This window comes from Pezoporus flaviventris, unplaced genomic scaffold, assembly GCF_033815535.1.
Source record: "Pezoporus flaviventris isolate CSIRO_AGI_PZ_B2104156 unplaced genomic scaffold, CSIRO_AGI_Pfla_v1 ptg000013l, whole genome shotgun sequence".
NCBI classification, from domain to species: domain Eukaryota; kingdom Metazoa; phylum Chordata; class Aves; order Psittaciformes; family Psittacidae; genus Pezoporus; species Pezoporus flaviventris.
In genome coordinates, this window is record NW_026892561.1 from 26285971 (window position 1) to 26301648 (window position 15678).

At 50.7% G+C, this 15678-nt stretch overlaps 1 long non-coding RNA gene across 1 annotated transcript; it reads left to right on the forward strand.

Annotated features, from left to right (window-relative positions):
* The first annotated feature begins 277 nt into the window (after positions 1–277).
* On the forward strand, positions 278–5518 carry LOC133268805 (uncharacterized). Its single transcript, XR_009743172.1, has 4 exons — positions 278–785; positions 1089–1161; positions 4075–4147; positions 4230–5518. It is a non-coding gene; the product is annotated as an uncharacterized LOC133268805 (long non-coding RNA).
* The last annotated feature ends 10160 nt before the right edge of the window (positions 5519–15678 follow it).

Here is a 15678-nt window from a genome sequence, read left to right on the forward strand (position 1 = left end):
GGTTGGAAACTTACTGAATTCATAGAGAAGGACTCCCTGATGCTCTCTGTGCAACACTTTCAGTCTGAATTCCCTTTCAATGCAACTGAAACAATAATATTTAGACCGTTTTGGGATGAGATTATTGCTTTAATAAATTTTTTTTTTTTATTAGTTCATTGTGGCAAATAAGCCCCCGATTGATTTTTCTCCTAATCAGCATGGAGAACGCATTCCGCTGTAATTAAATCCTGTGTAACTGGGCACTCTGTGTTCGCTTGTCTCTTAGCTTGCAGTGGTATGAAATACAGTACATCAAACGCTACACTGTACACGATAGGCACCCTGCCAGCCCAGGGAACGATTATGCTAACTTGTCTTTAGTGTGCTTACAAATGAGTATAGCTGAGGCAGTACGCATCTCTTGGGAGATGTATTAAAGTTATGAGAGAAGGAAGATAGCCAGACAGAAGGTCTTCTCTCGAGGAAGCTTTAACCCTCCCTCTCTGCAAAGGCAAGGAGAGATGCGGGGGCCACTCCCTCGCCCCCGGTCCCCGCAGCTCCCACCGCTCCTCCTCTCCCCACTGCCAGGGCTCCGGCCGAGGCTCCCGGGGCAGCTGAGTCCCCTCCGCCGACGGGAGCGCGGCAGGGCTGCCAGGCGGGCAGTTTTGAAGAGTCGATCTTCATAATACAAATCCCCCAGCTTCGCCTCCCCGCCAGCCGCGCGAGCCAGCTTTTTAATTGAATCCCGGGGATTTGGCCGCAGCCGAAAGCCCCGATTCGTGCACCAGTGTCGTGGGTCCCTGGTGTGTGTGTGTGTGTGTGTCCCGGGGAGCGTCTCTCCAGTAGTGATGTCTCATCCCCAAAAAGGGAGGGGGGGAGGGGGAGGGCGGCTTCGGGAGTTTGGGAGAGCTCCCCCCTCAATCCTCTTGAGAGGCAGAGCGCTGCCGAGGCCCATTGCCCCCGCGCAGGGCGAGCGGGGCCGGAGGCGTCTGGCGGGGCCGTTGAGATTTCCCGGCTGCGCCAGGGCAGCGCTTAGCGGGGAGGTGAGGACTAGGGCCGCATCCTGCTCATTCTATAAGTTAATGCTCTTTTCTCTCCGGCTGCAGGGAAGCAGGCCAGTGGATAATTACCCCTCACTGCAATCCGCAGAGCTGGCCTAATCCGAAAGCTCAAGTGCCCGTAAGTAAAACTTCAGGAAAAGTTATTGAAACTGACAAATACAGGGTGACAAATAATCAATAAAAGCCCAGTCCTACATCCTTTATTGTTTCCAGGCACTAACAGCAAGTAATGAAACCTCGGCGAGGACGGGGGAGGGAGCAGGAGGGACCGGGACCTGGGCTGGCCCCTGGAAAAAAAAAAAAAAAAAACTGTTAAAAAAGCCAAAGGAAGGACCCGGCAGCTTAAGGGAACCAGTCCTGTCCCCCATGTGGGCGAGGAAAACCTCCTCTCTCCTACGCCAAGCCCTCCCGAAAGGCGCCGTCTTTGCGCCGGGAGCTGCCGCCCGGCCCCGGCGGGCAGAGACGCCCCGAGCCCGGCCACCGGCTCACAGCCGTGACCCTTGCACGAATTTCATGCACCTGCGCAACACTCCAAGCTCTGCCACCTGCTCCCTAAACCACAGAACATATCTAGGCACTAGGCGCCCTGCTTCTAATTAGCATTTCGGCCCTGGATTTTCCACGCCGCAGTTTCTGAAGTTTCAGCGAAGGACGCTGTCCAAGATAAATCCGTGCTGTCGTTTCTCTCCTTTTCTGTCTCTCCGAATTAAGTTCTGATCTATCAGTTTAAACACTGGCCAGAAAGTTGATTCACTTTCTGTTAGGATTTCGGGTTAAACCGGGGGCTCCTCCAGTGTCTTTAAGCTTTTGAGCTGTATAAATGAACTGCAATGTCACATAATCGATAGGGAAAACTCAGCTGTCACAGATCCGAAAGCAGCCTCCTGCCACAGCAATAACGTGATCTGGCATTTCAAAGTTTGGAAACGTGCTGTCTGCGCGTCCGGGGCTCGGGGAGGAAGAGCTGAACAGAGGGACGGGGGCATGCGCTGGGGCGGGGTGGGGGAAAGAGGAGGCGGGGAAACCCGGCCGGCGGCCCCAGCCACGGCGCCCCTCACCGCTGCGGCCCCACAGCTCCCTCCCTCCCTCCTTCCCACCCCGACACACGCTGCGAAAGTTGTTTCCCAACTTTGGCGTTTGGGGAGGGTTGACCCAGAACAAATCTCAGTGTCTCGGTGGCCTTTGCAAAGCGACCGTGCCCCCCCGCCCCGAAGCGGCGGGACGTGCCCATCTGGAGTCCGCACAGTGAGAGTCCCGGTGCCACGCACCGCCACCGCGGCAATCAGTCACTAAAAGCCACACGCTTCAGTGAGCCGGGAATAAAATGAAGTCCTGGTGACGCCTGGTTAAACCACTGACCCTCTTGTGAGGGCTGGAAAAGAGGGGAAGGAGACATCCCCAATCCTCTCAGCAAACCCAGCTTTGGGGAGCTTCGCGGGGTGATCCCGGCAGCGGTCGGGGCCGCAGTGGCAGCAGCAGCCGGCTTGAGCACAGATTTCCCACTGAAACCTTTATTTTTAGATCGGCTTGGGTGGAAAAATAAACCCGTGGAAAGGGAGTGCTCTAAGCTGCAGAGTAATCGCTGCTCTCAGCTTCCTGTCCCTCTGCACACCCCGACTTATCTGCACACACAGGCACAAGCACAAGAAAACAACTTACAGAGCATGTTGAGATGCTTTCTGGAAGGGGAGGGCTTTAACATCCAATTGGGAAGCTTTCTCAGATGAACGATAAATTTCTCTTTGGTTAGGCTGTGGTGTTTGATCATATCTTTGTGGTTTTGTCCCCACCACAAAGGGACCCCCCGTAGACTGAGCCAAGAAATAGGATTTCAGATAGTTTGTTTTGACATAAGGGAACTGTTGCATTTGTAATATCATAACATTCTAAAGGGGAGGGGGGGAAACAAAGCATCTGTAGCTGAGAAAAGGAGTGTACTTAAGTACCACTACATTTCCATCCCCATTTGGGTATAATTTAAGTATCTCCTGGCTTACAGTAATATACTCTCTATTCTTGAGGCTATCCAAAAAGGGGGATTTAATGAGGCTGAATTTATACACTTATATAATTCAGAGGTATCACTGTAGCTGTAAAATGACAATTGGTACATGTGTAGTGTAAAAGAGCTGAAATCCCATCCCAGGGACCAAGTTAGTTATTTCTGAAGGAGCTGTCATTTCCAGCAGGGGGGACACAATGAGAAGGCCAGGAGCAATGGAGCTCTGATCTCCACCAAGGAGAGATAACCACCTGATTAAAATAGGCCTCTTGTTCCCTGGTTATTTGATCATCGTGTGAACTTACCTTATTTACAATTATATGCAATGAGTTACCCAGATTGCAATACACCTATAGTTTTGGGTTTACCCCCCATTTGTTATCAATACCATCTCTTGGACAGATTTCTGGAGCACTCAAGAGTAACATGGGAGCACAGAAACGTTTTTAAGGATGTAGGGGATGCGTACATTCAGAGCCATATAAGAGAGAGTAGAATGTATATTCCCCCACTGGGACCCAAGCAAGAAGCCAGGCCCAGCAGAACTGGGCTGTCAAAATCAGGATACTTACAGCACTCAGACTCGTGTGAGCACCACCAGAAAGCAAAGGGGCACTGCAGTGTGGGATGTACTATTTTTCAGTCCACATCTGGTATTTGCTCTTTTCCCAGATGAACCCAGGCATGGCAGCTGTTGGAGGACACTCTCCTTTTGGGACACTCAGAGCCCAGGCCCATGGCACAGGGCAACAAAGTACATTTCCGCTGAGATTTAATGCACTTTGTTCTCCATTTTAATATTAAATGGAGCAGTGTTTGCCAGATTATTATCCCACTATTGCTTGTGCATTTGTCTCTTAATGTCTAGTGTCTGTCATTACACAAAGCGTTTTGAAGAGCTAATTTCAAAAGACAGAAAGTCTACACTTACTATGAAAGTCATTAAATTAGCATGACAAGCATAAAGTTCCTAGGTTATAATTTGGTTATAGATCTGAAATCTTTCCTGCTTTCTCTCTCCACTTGAAGGATGAAGGCTGTAGCAAGTCATTGACTCGAAGTCAGGACAAAGTCACTTGCAGATTGCACGGTGGAAGAACAGGTAAGGGATGCGGGCTTCATCACCACCTTTTTTGGCAGTGCGGTGGGTGACAAGATGTCTGCTTTCCCCTCACTTCTCCTAGCAGCCAGAGAAAGATGTGATCAGATGGTCTTCGACTACAACAGGTGGGGACAGAAAAATAAATACATCTCGATGTATATCTCATTGATTGATTAAAATGTTGCTTAAGTAGCAGGAAGCTCTTTTGCCTTTTAGATGCACTAAACGCCAAGACGGGAAGATGAGTGATATAAGCAGCTATTGGCTGGCTGCGTTCAAGATGCGATGCGTTCCATTTATTTTAATCTCTCCTTCATTTCGGAAGAAAGCTGGGGAGACGAGGGCAGAGCTACTTATCACACCTCCGTGGGCACACGCAGTGCCCCGGAGTGCGGGAGCCCCCGGCGGCGCGGAGACAGGGAGCGCGCAGGAGGCGGCAGCGGGGGCGCGCCCTGCCCGGCCGAGCACCTTCCTCCTCCCCTTATCCCCTCACGGCCTGCACTTCTGCAACGAGAAAATTAGAGAGGAGATGGGGCACCCAAGCGCGGTGCTCCCAGAGGAGGCTGCCCTGGTAGTTATTCAGGCTAAAAATCTGCTGTCAACTTCTTTTTCTTTTATTTCTTCCCCTTCCAACCCCGCCCCCCCCCCCCCCCCTTTTGTTTTTCCGCAGGACCAGCAAGGTGCTGGTGGGCTGATTTGTTTGCTTTTAACCAGGCATGATGCGAATTGTGGAAGCTTTCCATTTACCTTTTCTTGAAGCGTTTTAATTATCATCACTGACCTGTTGGGCATACCTACAGTATCAATGTCCCTTTTACATCGCTGCCTTCCCTTTCTCTGCATGTTTCTGCTATTTAACACTTGCTACCTTTGCCATTAGAGTCCTAGAGTGACCCCCATGGGTATCTTTGAAAGAAAGACCCTCTGCATTCCAGCACTGCCTCTTTACCCAAGTAATAGCAAAGGGACCATTCAGACACATGGACCACACTGAAGCATTAATTAGGCTGATGAAATCCATAGAAATGTATGGATTCAGCATAATCGAGTTTCTTCTGCTGACTATAGTTAAGGAATACGTGAGCAGCTGGGAGAATAGAAAGTACTGTTAGGGTGAAGTCATGCATGTAATTGAGTATATTTAACATAACCATTTTAATGATCGGTGATTAAAAGTGCATCTACTTAAATTGTATACCTCTGCAATTTGTCCATATCAACTTTAGAGCACACACAAAGAAAAGGTCGTCATATAAATTTATAAACAAGATCCCTTCCTGGCTACACATGACTCGAGCTTCATGATAACAGCGGCGATGGGGGAAAAGGCCTTTCGCGAGAGAACAGCTACGCCAGGGCGATATTAATTAATCACTGGCTTGGCCCCTTTCTCTCCTATGCAGTCACAGTATTAGAAGTGCATAATAAGTGAGTTTTCTTTTCATCCGTAATTATTTATAATAATTGGATCCCTCGGAAAAAAAAAAAAAAACAACAAAAAAAACACCCCAAAAAAACCTCAGCCTGGGTTTCTTCCCCATATTAATGGAGCAGCTTTTCCCTCGCTTAACAATATTATGTGTACGTATGTGTGCACATACACGCAGAATGTTGTGTTTTGGGGTTTTTTTTCTCCCTCTTCTTTTTCTTCTTCTTGTTTTTTTTTTTTTTTTTTCCTGGCAGAGAAGTGCGAAGATAGCAAAGAACCGATGAAGCTTTAAACTTAAACTTCTCCGCAGAGACTCCGGGACTTCGGAACCCAGGCGGTGTTTGGGGGAGACAGAGCGGATGGGCCCGACCATGTCTCCTCGCAGGACAATCCCGCAGAATGGGAAATTAGCAGTCGAAGTCTGCTAGTGGGGACTAGATCGCACAAAGCCCACGCGTTGAGAAGGCTGAGTGTCTCTCTCTCGCCTATTCAAGCTGCCCAGGCTGGTTGCAGGGAATAAATAGAGTCATTGTGGAGCCCATACACAAACCGACCCAGCTCCCTCCCCCATTCCTTATCGCCCTCCCCCCGTCCCTTTATGCTTAAACGCACACAAATATGCAACCGCTATGCACTGAGAGGAGCCTAAACTTTTCTTCACTTTACTGTACGACCCCTGTAGGAATGGTCTTTTCACATGTATGGAATATGTAGTTATGGCAGAGAGGGGGTCACGCTAAGGAGGGGAAAAGAGAAGCTGGCCGGGGGCAGGACCCATCCTGCCCTCTCCCCGCCGAAGATAACGGTTCAAAGTAGCGAGATGCATTAAACAGTTACAAAAGGGGCAGGGGTTGGGGGGAGTAGAAAGGTTCACTTAAATTTCTGGTGGAAAACTTAAATCGCTCTGTTCTCCCTCTCCCAGCGTCGCTGCAAGGTGAAATCCATTTGGTGCAGCTCTGCCAAGCGGCTCCACTCCCGGGAGCTCGCTCCGTGCAAGAGAATTTGCAGCCTTGAAAGCATATTTTTCTTCCAGCTATCGTGGCACTTAAATGATAATGTAGGCAATGAAACTAGGGAGATTTATATCTTTTGGAAAGTAGGACGAGCCAGATGGTAATAGCGTCATTAACAAACAAACTTAGGATTTGCAAGTGAAGCTTGAAATTGGGAAAGAGATCTGGAGAACAAAAGGAGCTGCTGTTGAGGGGGGAGAAGAGTCCCTCTTCTGCCGGCCAAATCTAAGAGCACATTCTGGAGGGGCTGGTCCTGCCCAGCGCTAGATAATAAACGACGGCTTTTTCCTCCCCTGTTGTGACTGAGAAAGGACAGAGAAAACTTTTGCAATAGGCAAATGTGGCATTTATTCATGTGTAACCCTTTGTAGTCTCAAGTGTCCCAAATGGGCCTTTAATTCAAATCCCTATTTGGGTATGGAGGGATCGCTTCTCCCAAGTTTATTTTAGAGAAACAAAGCGCCACTTGTAGAAGTTGAAGGACGAAAAGTTCAGCAATATTTTTTTACGTTAATAGTATCCAATAAATATTAAAGATTAAATGTTATTTGCAGAGAGAGTGGAGACAAAACATCTGCAGAATTTGTTGAGTTCTCTCGTCTTGTGTCCCTATCTCCCCCTTCAAGCTCATTGTTTGCTCGAAGGCACACACACACCCACGGCAGAGCTGGAGTGCGGAGGTGTCCCACAGCAGGGTGGGGGTGCGGAAGGGTCCCATCAGCCTCTGCCCGCTCCCCCACCGACCGTTCCGCCCTCCGACCAAGCTTCTCCCCTGCATTACACTTCGGGTTTGCTTCCTAAACCCACACCACGGGCTTCTCAGTGGCCAGAGATAAGGCCTTCGGCACAGATCCACCCAGCAAACACCGGAGACCTGACAGCTCCAGGGCTTCATCAGGAAAGGGGGGGCTGGGGGGGGGGATGGAAGGGGTAGAGCGTCGACTCCTAAATTTCAACCAGTATAATCCCCAAAGCAATAGAAATGTTTGGAAGTCTTTAGAAGCTCCCCGTGTCTTCCTTGCAGAGTAAAGTTGGTGGCTATTAGACGATTAATGATTTAAAAGATGCCTGTTAACAGCCCCAAGTTGAGAGACACGGACCCATGCTCCAAAGTAAAAAAAATAATGTGGTTTTTAAAAAATGTGCTGGAAATCTTGAAAAGCCCCGAGGACTTACCCTTAAGGCATTATTCAAAGAAAAAAAAAAAACAGCACCCTGAGACTGGCGGTTCGTCACAGGCAATTGTAAAGGGTTTCAAAGGACCGATCAAACGAGTTGGAGAGTAATCTACATTAAAGTCCGGATGGCAGTGTTACAACATGCACCTGCAGGGTATTTGCTATCCGTGCCCCTTACAGAGCTACAAATCACCATTAAAGAAAGCTGCTTAAGCTTCCTCCTCGCTTCTAGAAAGACTTACTCGGGCTCCTTCACTTTGATATTTATACATCTTGTTATTGATAAGTGTGGGGCTGTTTCAGTGCTCCCTTCCCCCTCCTGGGCTGTCCCCGGGCACTTTTGCATCACCCACCCCCCGGGCACAGCTCCAGCGGGTGTTCAGGGAGCTAGGTCCCACGACATACACGCATGGGAGTGGGGTACCCCCTTCCACCGGTGGAAACCCCCGAGATGCTGCGTCCAGGAGAAGTTGTGGGTTATGTTGTTTTATTTTTCTAGCTTCCCCCGCAGCCAGCGCGGCTCTGTCGCCGGGGCGACCGGGGCAGCCCAGGCCGCATCGGCACGCTGCATCTCCCAGCGGATTTTCTCACAGTTGCGGGAGGCGCAGACATGGAAATGAGCTCATTAGGGGGGGAGTGGCAGCTGCCCAGGCCTCCCTGGCCCGGCCCGGCCTGCTCTATCCCGGCGCTCAGGATGATCCCTGTCCCTGTTTTTTTGGGACAAGTCGTGGCAGTTTCACCCATGGTTGCGCAGAGCCGGGGAGCGGGGGCGGTTAACCCTTGGTACACCGCGACTGCCGGATGGTACAGTCGCGGGAACCCCACGCTTCCCCGGGGAGCATTCAGCGGGGGCAGTGCTCCCCCCGCCAGGTGATATCAGCAAGGAAAAGTAAAGTTGTAAAACAAACAAACAAGCATGGAATGGTGGGACAAAAAAAAAAAAAAAAAAAAAAGAGGGAAAAGAAAAAAACCCAAACTCCAAGATTTTCCACCCACTCGATAAGAAAAAGGCTCAAAGGTCAACTGCTTCCCGCAGCTGCAGGCAGGGCAGGCAGCCCGGAGTTACTGAACCCGGAATTGTTTCGGGGAATTTCAGTGAGCAGGTCTGCATTTTCAGTCCTTTCCTCGAGTGGGTTCTTGCAACAGAAATCGCACCCCTCCACAGGTGTGAGGCCGGTGCTCCGGGCCGGGGGCCGGCTGTGCCCTACAGGGGAGCCCAGAGGCCCAGCACCAGGAAGCACAGTGCTGCGACTGGGTGGCTCCTGCCCCTGGCAGCCGGGGGAGACCCCGAGAGGAGGAAGAAAGGGGCTCTGCCGCAGCTGGTGAGGTAAAGGATTTCGTTAGTTTGTGACAAAAAAAAAAAAAAAAGCAGAATTTGGACTCTGCCTCATCTCTTGACACCCCTGGTCCTTGACACCCGGCTGCGCGGAGAGCTGGTACACACAGCCCGCTGTTCCCCCCGCCTCCCCCCGCCGGCGCAGCCCTCAAAAGACAGCATTATCGAGGCTGGGGGCGAGTCGCTGCTTCACCGCTGCCGGCTCCTCAGCCAAAGCGCCTCCTTTCCGCGGAATTACCCTCGGAGGGGCTGGCGGCTCATGAGGGGAGAGGGGTTCGCGGCCCCGACAGGCTGATCAGAGCCTCTAGCGCAAGAGAAAAACCCGCGCAGAGCCCGAAGCGCGGGACGCTCCGCAGAGCGGCGCCCAGCCCACGGCAGGGAGAATGGATGTGTGTTGATACGCGCGTACCCCCCCGAACCAGAATTTACGCAGCTTCTCCCTCGGAGCCGCCCCGAGGGAGTCCCTGTCCCCGCAGCCGTATCCCCCCCCCAGGACAGGTTCGTTGTTCATGCCACGCTGGAGCCGTGCGGGTTTGGGTCAGCTGAGCCTGACAAAGGAAGTCGGACACCCCCTGGGTGCACCCCTCCGGGACAGTGGGTGGCATATGGGGGTTTCCGATGGGGGCCCTTCGCACCGCCCCCCGCCGGGGCTGGCAGGTCCTGGCATGTTTCCTGCCACAGACCAGAGTCCGCAACCTGCAGACGCCTCCAAACTGTTGCAGCACAAACTACCGGCACCTTTACGGAGCTGAAAGTTGGGAGACCAAACCCCTCCCCGGGCCCCCACCGCCGGCCCGACTCTTCCCCCCCCAGCTCGCAGCCGTGGCGGGGTGAAGGCGGGGCGGGATGAAGAGAGAGCGAGGGGTGGCTCGGGCCAGGCTCTAATTTGGTCTGTACGGTTAAGCCTGGCATGTGAAATGCTGTATAGCAACGAGGGGAAAGGGGTGTATTTGCTACTCGAAGATTTAGGTTGTTGCTAGGATGTGAGAACAAAAAATCTTCAATAAGTCGGGGAGGGGGGAGGACAGGGCAGTGGGGGAGGAAGGGGGGTTACAAGGTTTGTCACAGGGAAAAGTGCAGACATCTGCTGGAACTTCCATATCTAAGCTGTTCATTTACAGGAGCCAACTTCTGAAATCTCCACAATTAGATCTGCATTGTTCTTTCTCAACAACACTGCCTCGAAAGAAAAGGTCTTCTCTGTCGGGGCCAATCCAACGAAGCGTTTGACGTTATTAAATAATAAAGCGATTGTGATTTACATTGTTGTTTAGAAAAAGGGCCAATTATCCACTGTTATGTTGCCATAAAGATCATATTAACTCGAATTAGTAATCAAACAATATGCTAGCATTAAAAGTATAGAGAGCACAAAGCGACTGGTCTTGTTGCATCCTCACTTTTCCTTGTAAAACCAGGAGCGTAAATTCACTTGAAAGAGGGGCAGAAACTTCACCCTTAACGGGAAAGGGAAAAAAAAAAAAAGTGGGAGAGGTACCAGAGGTTATGATTAATTGTTTCCCGTCTTGATTGTTTTCAACTAATTCAAAGACACCCAACTTTCATCTGGATTTTTCTGTTTCCAAATCAATTCTCCGGAATAGCACGAAAAATGTTCTGCAGCGCCTCCCTAATCGGGGAGGGTTTTCGTTGCTGTAAGGTTGGGGTTCGGATCGGGGTTTGGGGAGCTTTTTGGTTTGGGATTTTTTTTCTTTTTTTTCCAGAGTAATGTTTTTAAAAGGCGTTTGATTTCAATCCAAAACCTAGCTTACTGCCACCACAAAGCAAACCTAGCCGCATCCTTGCACTCAGCAAATTTCCTCTGCCATAATCAAATTATTATTTTTATTAAAGCGGTTATTAGGTTTATAACTCATTTGCCACTTAAATTTGTGCAACCAACCAAGGCGATCTAAATAGGTTTGAGTTGCCCCTTGGGTCCGGGCTGTAAGCGGTAAGAAGGAGGATTAATTCTGGGTGTGCGCAGCTCTGGGACACAAAGGCTGTCGAGTGGGAACCGAGAGCAGCGGTCGGTCGCGCCCCCTTCTCCCGGGCGGTGCCCGGCACCCTGAGGACACCCAGCCAGGGGCGGGGGAGCACCTCCCCGAAGCTCCGACCTTCCTCCTTTTACTGTTCAACCTGCTACGGGGCGAAGGTTGGGGCTGAGAGATCTCCAACTTGTTGGCAATAAATAAGGTGCTGTCAGGTGATGATGCTCTGGCGTGTTTGAAACATCCCGACAACAAAGTGTAAACGGGTTGTATTTCTCCAATAGGCACATCCATAAAATCTCTTCTCTCCTACGTAGACAAGATCCCTCTTTTGTGCGCGGGATGATCTGACCCCTGGAAACGTGCTCTAGGCACCCACCAGCATCCGACTGTTATTGCTAATGTCATTTATTTTCAATAAGTTTTGTTATCAGCTGGGGGGGGGGGGGAAGAGGGTGAGTGTGTGTGGGTCGGAGCTCAGGTAATGACTGATTAGCTGTCAGCTGCTCCCGTTTAGTAGTGTTCAGGCAAGGAATAGCTTTGCCAAACTGTTCCTGGATTTGATGATACTTGTTAACGCAATTAGGAGGAAAAAAGAACTTCCACAGGAACATGGGTTTTTATAAGTAAACGCCGAAAAATTATCCTCCGTGCAATTCATCAGAAGTATATGCAAAAGAGTTTAATCTACTTCTCCCAGGATAGGTGCGAGAGAAGGCTGCTCCGGGATGCCACGAGAATCCAGGCTCATTGACTTCGCCACGACAGGACGAGCCACATCAAATGCAAGGCAGAGAGGGACAGAATCAGTCAGACCCTTTGCTGGGGAGTGAACTCTCACTCTGGAAATAATTTGGACTAAAACTTGAATAACCAAGTGTAACCACGGAGCTTCCCCTGAGCAGGGCGCTGAGGGGAGGGGAAAAAACAAAACAAACACCACACACACACACACACAAAAAAAAAAAAAAAAGTGGTGGAAGTAAGCCAAGAAACCCCAATCCAGACCGAATTAATGGGAAAGCAAAGTTTTTATCCTTGTATAAGGGTAATACATTAAACCAAAAAGGAGACAGGGAGACAGGTTATCTCTAAACAGGATTAGTACACGTTCCCGTATAGGATTAGCAAATCTCATCCATTTAAAAACAGTGTCTCTTCCTCCTCAAGACAGTTTCTTTTATACATATATATATAATCAAAACAAAAACAAACAAAAAACCCACACTAAACCAAAAAAAAAAAGGACCAAACAAATAAACAACAAAACCCAACAACAAAACTTTTTCCGTTGGGAGCACTTGGAAAACGTAATTCATTAATCGAGAGCGCTCGGTTTTTTTTACCCATTTGCAATCAGATGTAACTGGTGGCCCTGAGCAAACTGCCTTGTGAGGAAACGGGCCATTTTTTAAAACCTGTGATCAAAACAGATCTGTCTTCAGAGAGTGCACAGCAGATTTAAATGTTGGTCAAAAGGAGTCACAACTGTTCATTAAAAGCAAACCCTAACTAGTGCTAGTGTATAGCCATTTTGTGAGCTCAGGACTGTGGAAAAGAGACGAAAAAAGTCTGAGAGTGTGAGCTGATGCCGTGCTGGCTGGCAGTGTGTGGTCTATTGTAGGGAATGTGCTTTTTCCACTGAACAGAGAGCCCCCCTCTTTTATTCCCCAGCTCTACTGCACCTGCACTGGATCAGGGAGCTACTGCCATTCACCACATCAACAGAGAAGACATCTCTGACAGCACTCAATTCATTACATTTCTTCCTGCTTTTCAAACCAACACACAAGGAGAGAAAAAAAAAAAAAAAAAAAAAAGAGTATTGCCAATCAGTGCCGAGGGAACAGGGAAGAAATCTCACAATACTTTATATTCGCCACTCATTTTGGGTTTCATTAGTCAGAAAACTCACTTCTCGTCCAGTTACAACTTTTTCTCTCTCCCTTTCTTCTTGCTCCCCTTGCTCGAGGGACTGTGGAGAAAAGAGTGGGGCCGGGGCCACCTCCCACCCCGCGGCTCCCGTGGCCCTGGGGACACGGGCCCGACATCGGCCCCCCCCCCCAAGAGACAGACCTATAAGTTTATTCAGAATTCATGGTAAGGGAGCAGGCTGCTCTCAGGAGACGGCGAGAAAGAAACGGCCAAAGAGACCGAAGTGGCCTTCAGCGCTGGAGGGAAGATCACTGGGGGGGGCCGGCAGGGGTCGTCGGGGGGCCTGGGGTCGCGGGGAGGAGCGCCCGGCGCCCCTTTCCCCGGATAGAAAGTTCTTCTAGGCAAAACTCCACCAAAGTGACTCCGGGGAATTTGGGGGTTAGTTTGGTTTCTTCCACAACCGTTTTTCAAAAGCATTTACAAGCGAAAGGAACCGACCCGAGGGGTTTAGATTCAGGTATTTGATCTCGCCGGATCCAGACATCTAATTAGAGTGGCCTCAGCGAATGAAACGGTGTTAATGCCCATTGTTCCCCGCTTGGGTCCCTTGGCTCTGAACCACTGGGCTACTCTCCTTTTCCAAAGCCCAGATCAAACCCTTTCTATTTGAAGCAAACAAACAAGCAAACAAAGATTTGTCTTTCCCCCGTTCTGGCCCACTTTCCTCTATCGCCAGCAAAAGCCAATACTCCTGGGTATTTTTTTTCCTACACTGGCAAAGAATCATACCCCCTCAGTGGGACCTTAACAGAAATAAATCATAAGGAGCTCTTGCCTACCTGCAAAGGAGGAGGAAATCCGATTGCGTGTTTTCTGATGTAATTTGTGTATCGATAAGGAAGACACAGCCGCCTCAGAAATGGGACCCAATTAATCTATGGGTTTCTTTACATCACCCCCCGTTCAGATGTGTGCTTTGGAAATGAGGATTCATATGACAAGGAAGTTGCAACTACTATGTGTGCATAACGTGGGAAGGACATGGAGCAAGAACCCGCAGCAAGGCAAACCCCACTCACGGGAGAGCCAGATTCCTTTTTGAGCTAAAACTAATAATTTCATAACTGATTCACATTCAATCTGGCGCCGGTGACGTCACAGGGCATTAGCATACGAGGAGGGATGAAGCCAGTGTGGCTGGAGTTGATAAGGTGCCTCCTGAGGAATTCGCAGCTTTTTTTTTTAATACATTAATTATTTCTGTGTCTTCCGCAACTTTCTGCAATTTACAAGAGCTTAAAGGAACCATCATTCCAAGAAATGCCAGAGGAACACGTTGGAGAGCTTCTCCCGTGGTACCCACACCCCCGGCAGGAGCCCCGGCCCCATTCCCAACTCCAGCTGCGGTTCTAGGAGCCTCCGGAGCCTCCAGAGCCCCCACTCCCGCCTCGTACCCAGCCCGCCTGCCCGGCCGCCCCACAGAGCACGGCAGGGGTTAGTTCTAATGAAGTTGGCCCCGGCCCCGGGCGTCCTTACTCGCCCGAGTAAGCTCCACTCGCCCGGTCGGGAGCTGCCCGTAGGAGGGGAGGCAAGTTGGTAGAATCAGGCCCGCAGACCTGGATGTGCGTGAATGTGTGTCCCAAGACACTCCTCTGGAGACTTTCCGCGCGAGAGGATCTGCAGATGCCTGTTTCTTTCCAGCACCCAGTGGGATTTCCCCCTCTTCTATACTCCCCCCCCCCCCATTAATCACAACTTTCTGTGCGAAAAAGCATTTACATGACGTCATCAGCCCTAACTGCTGCAGAGGTGATGGGGTCACCGTTGTCCCGGGGCGGGGGTGCCAGCAGGGGGCCGGGCCTCTCCTCTCGCTTCCCCGGGGCAGCTACCCAGGAGTGGGGGCACATCCCGGCCGGGACAGACCCATGCCCACTGCTACGCTCCGGGGAGAGTAACGTGCTTTGGGGAGCCTAGAAGACACGGCCAGCTCTGTGCCTCGGGCTTGCTGTGGTCCCGCTGCCCCCGGAGCTCCCCGGAACTGGCAGCATGGCCGCTTTGGCCCCAGCCAGCTCCACCGGACTCCTCGGGAAGGGGCTGAAAGCCCTCTGCCCATGGGGCGCCCCGAGGAACCCCTCGAACTGCTGGGCCGCTCTCTCCTCTGAAGAAGAAAACCACCTTAGAATAATCGCTCAGTGACTTGCGTCTGAACCTCATCTGGGGGGTGGGAGAGGTACTTTTAGCGGGGGAGGGGTATGGAAACAAAACACATAGAAAGCCTAGCAGAATTTAAAAATGGAAAATTAAAAGGAAAGAGAAGACCTAAACCCCCTCTGTAAAACCTCATATTCACATGGTAGAGGTGTCACGAAGCAATACACTGCACTGGTTCCTGCAGCCGGAGTTGCCAAGCTCCGTGAGAAACTTCCCCGGCCCTACTCCTATCCATACGGGGACCCTGAGCGGGTCTCCCCACGCCGCTTCCGCCAGCAGGTCCTCGGCGGTGCAGGGGGCTCCGGAGGGAGGACCTGGGCCGGCAGGGACGGGCCTTTCCATGCAGCAAGTGTCCGACCTCAGCTCTCTACCGGCCTCTCTAAATTATAATGAAAAATTACAACTCGTTTCAGCGCGCCCCCTCCCCTGGCACGCACAGGCGCACACGGATACACACACATGTACACACACATGCACGCTCTCATACACAGGGCTCAG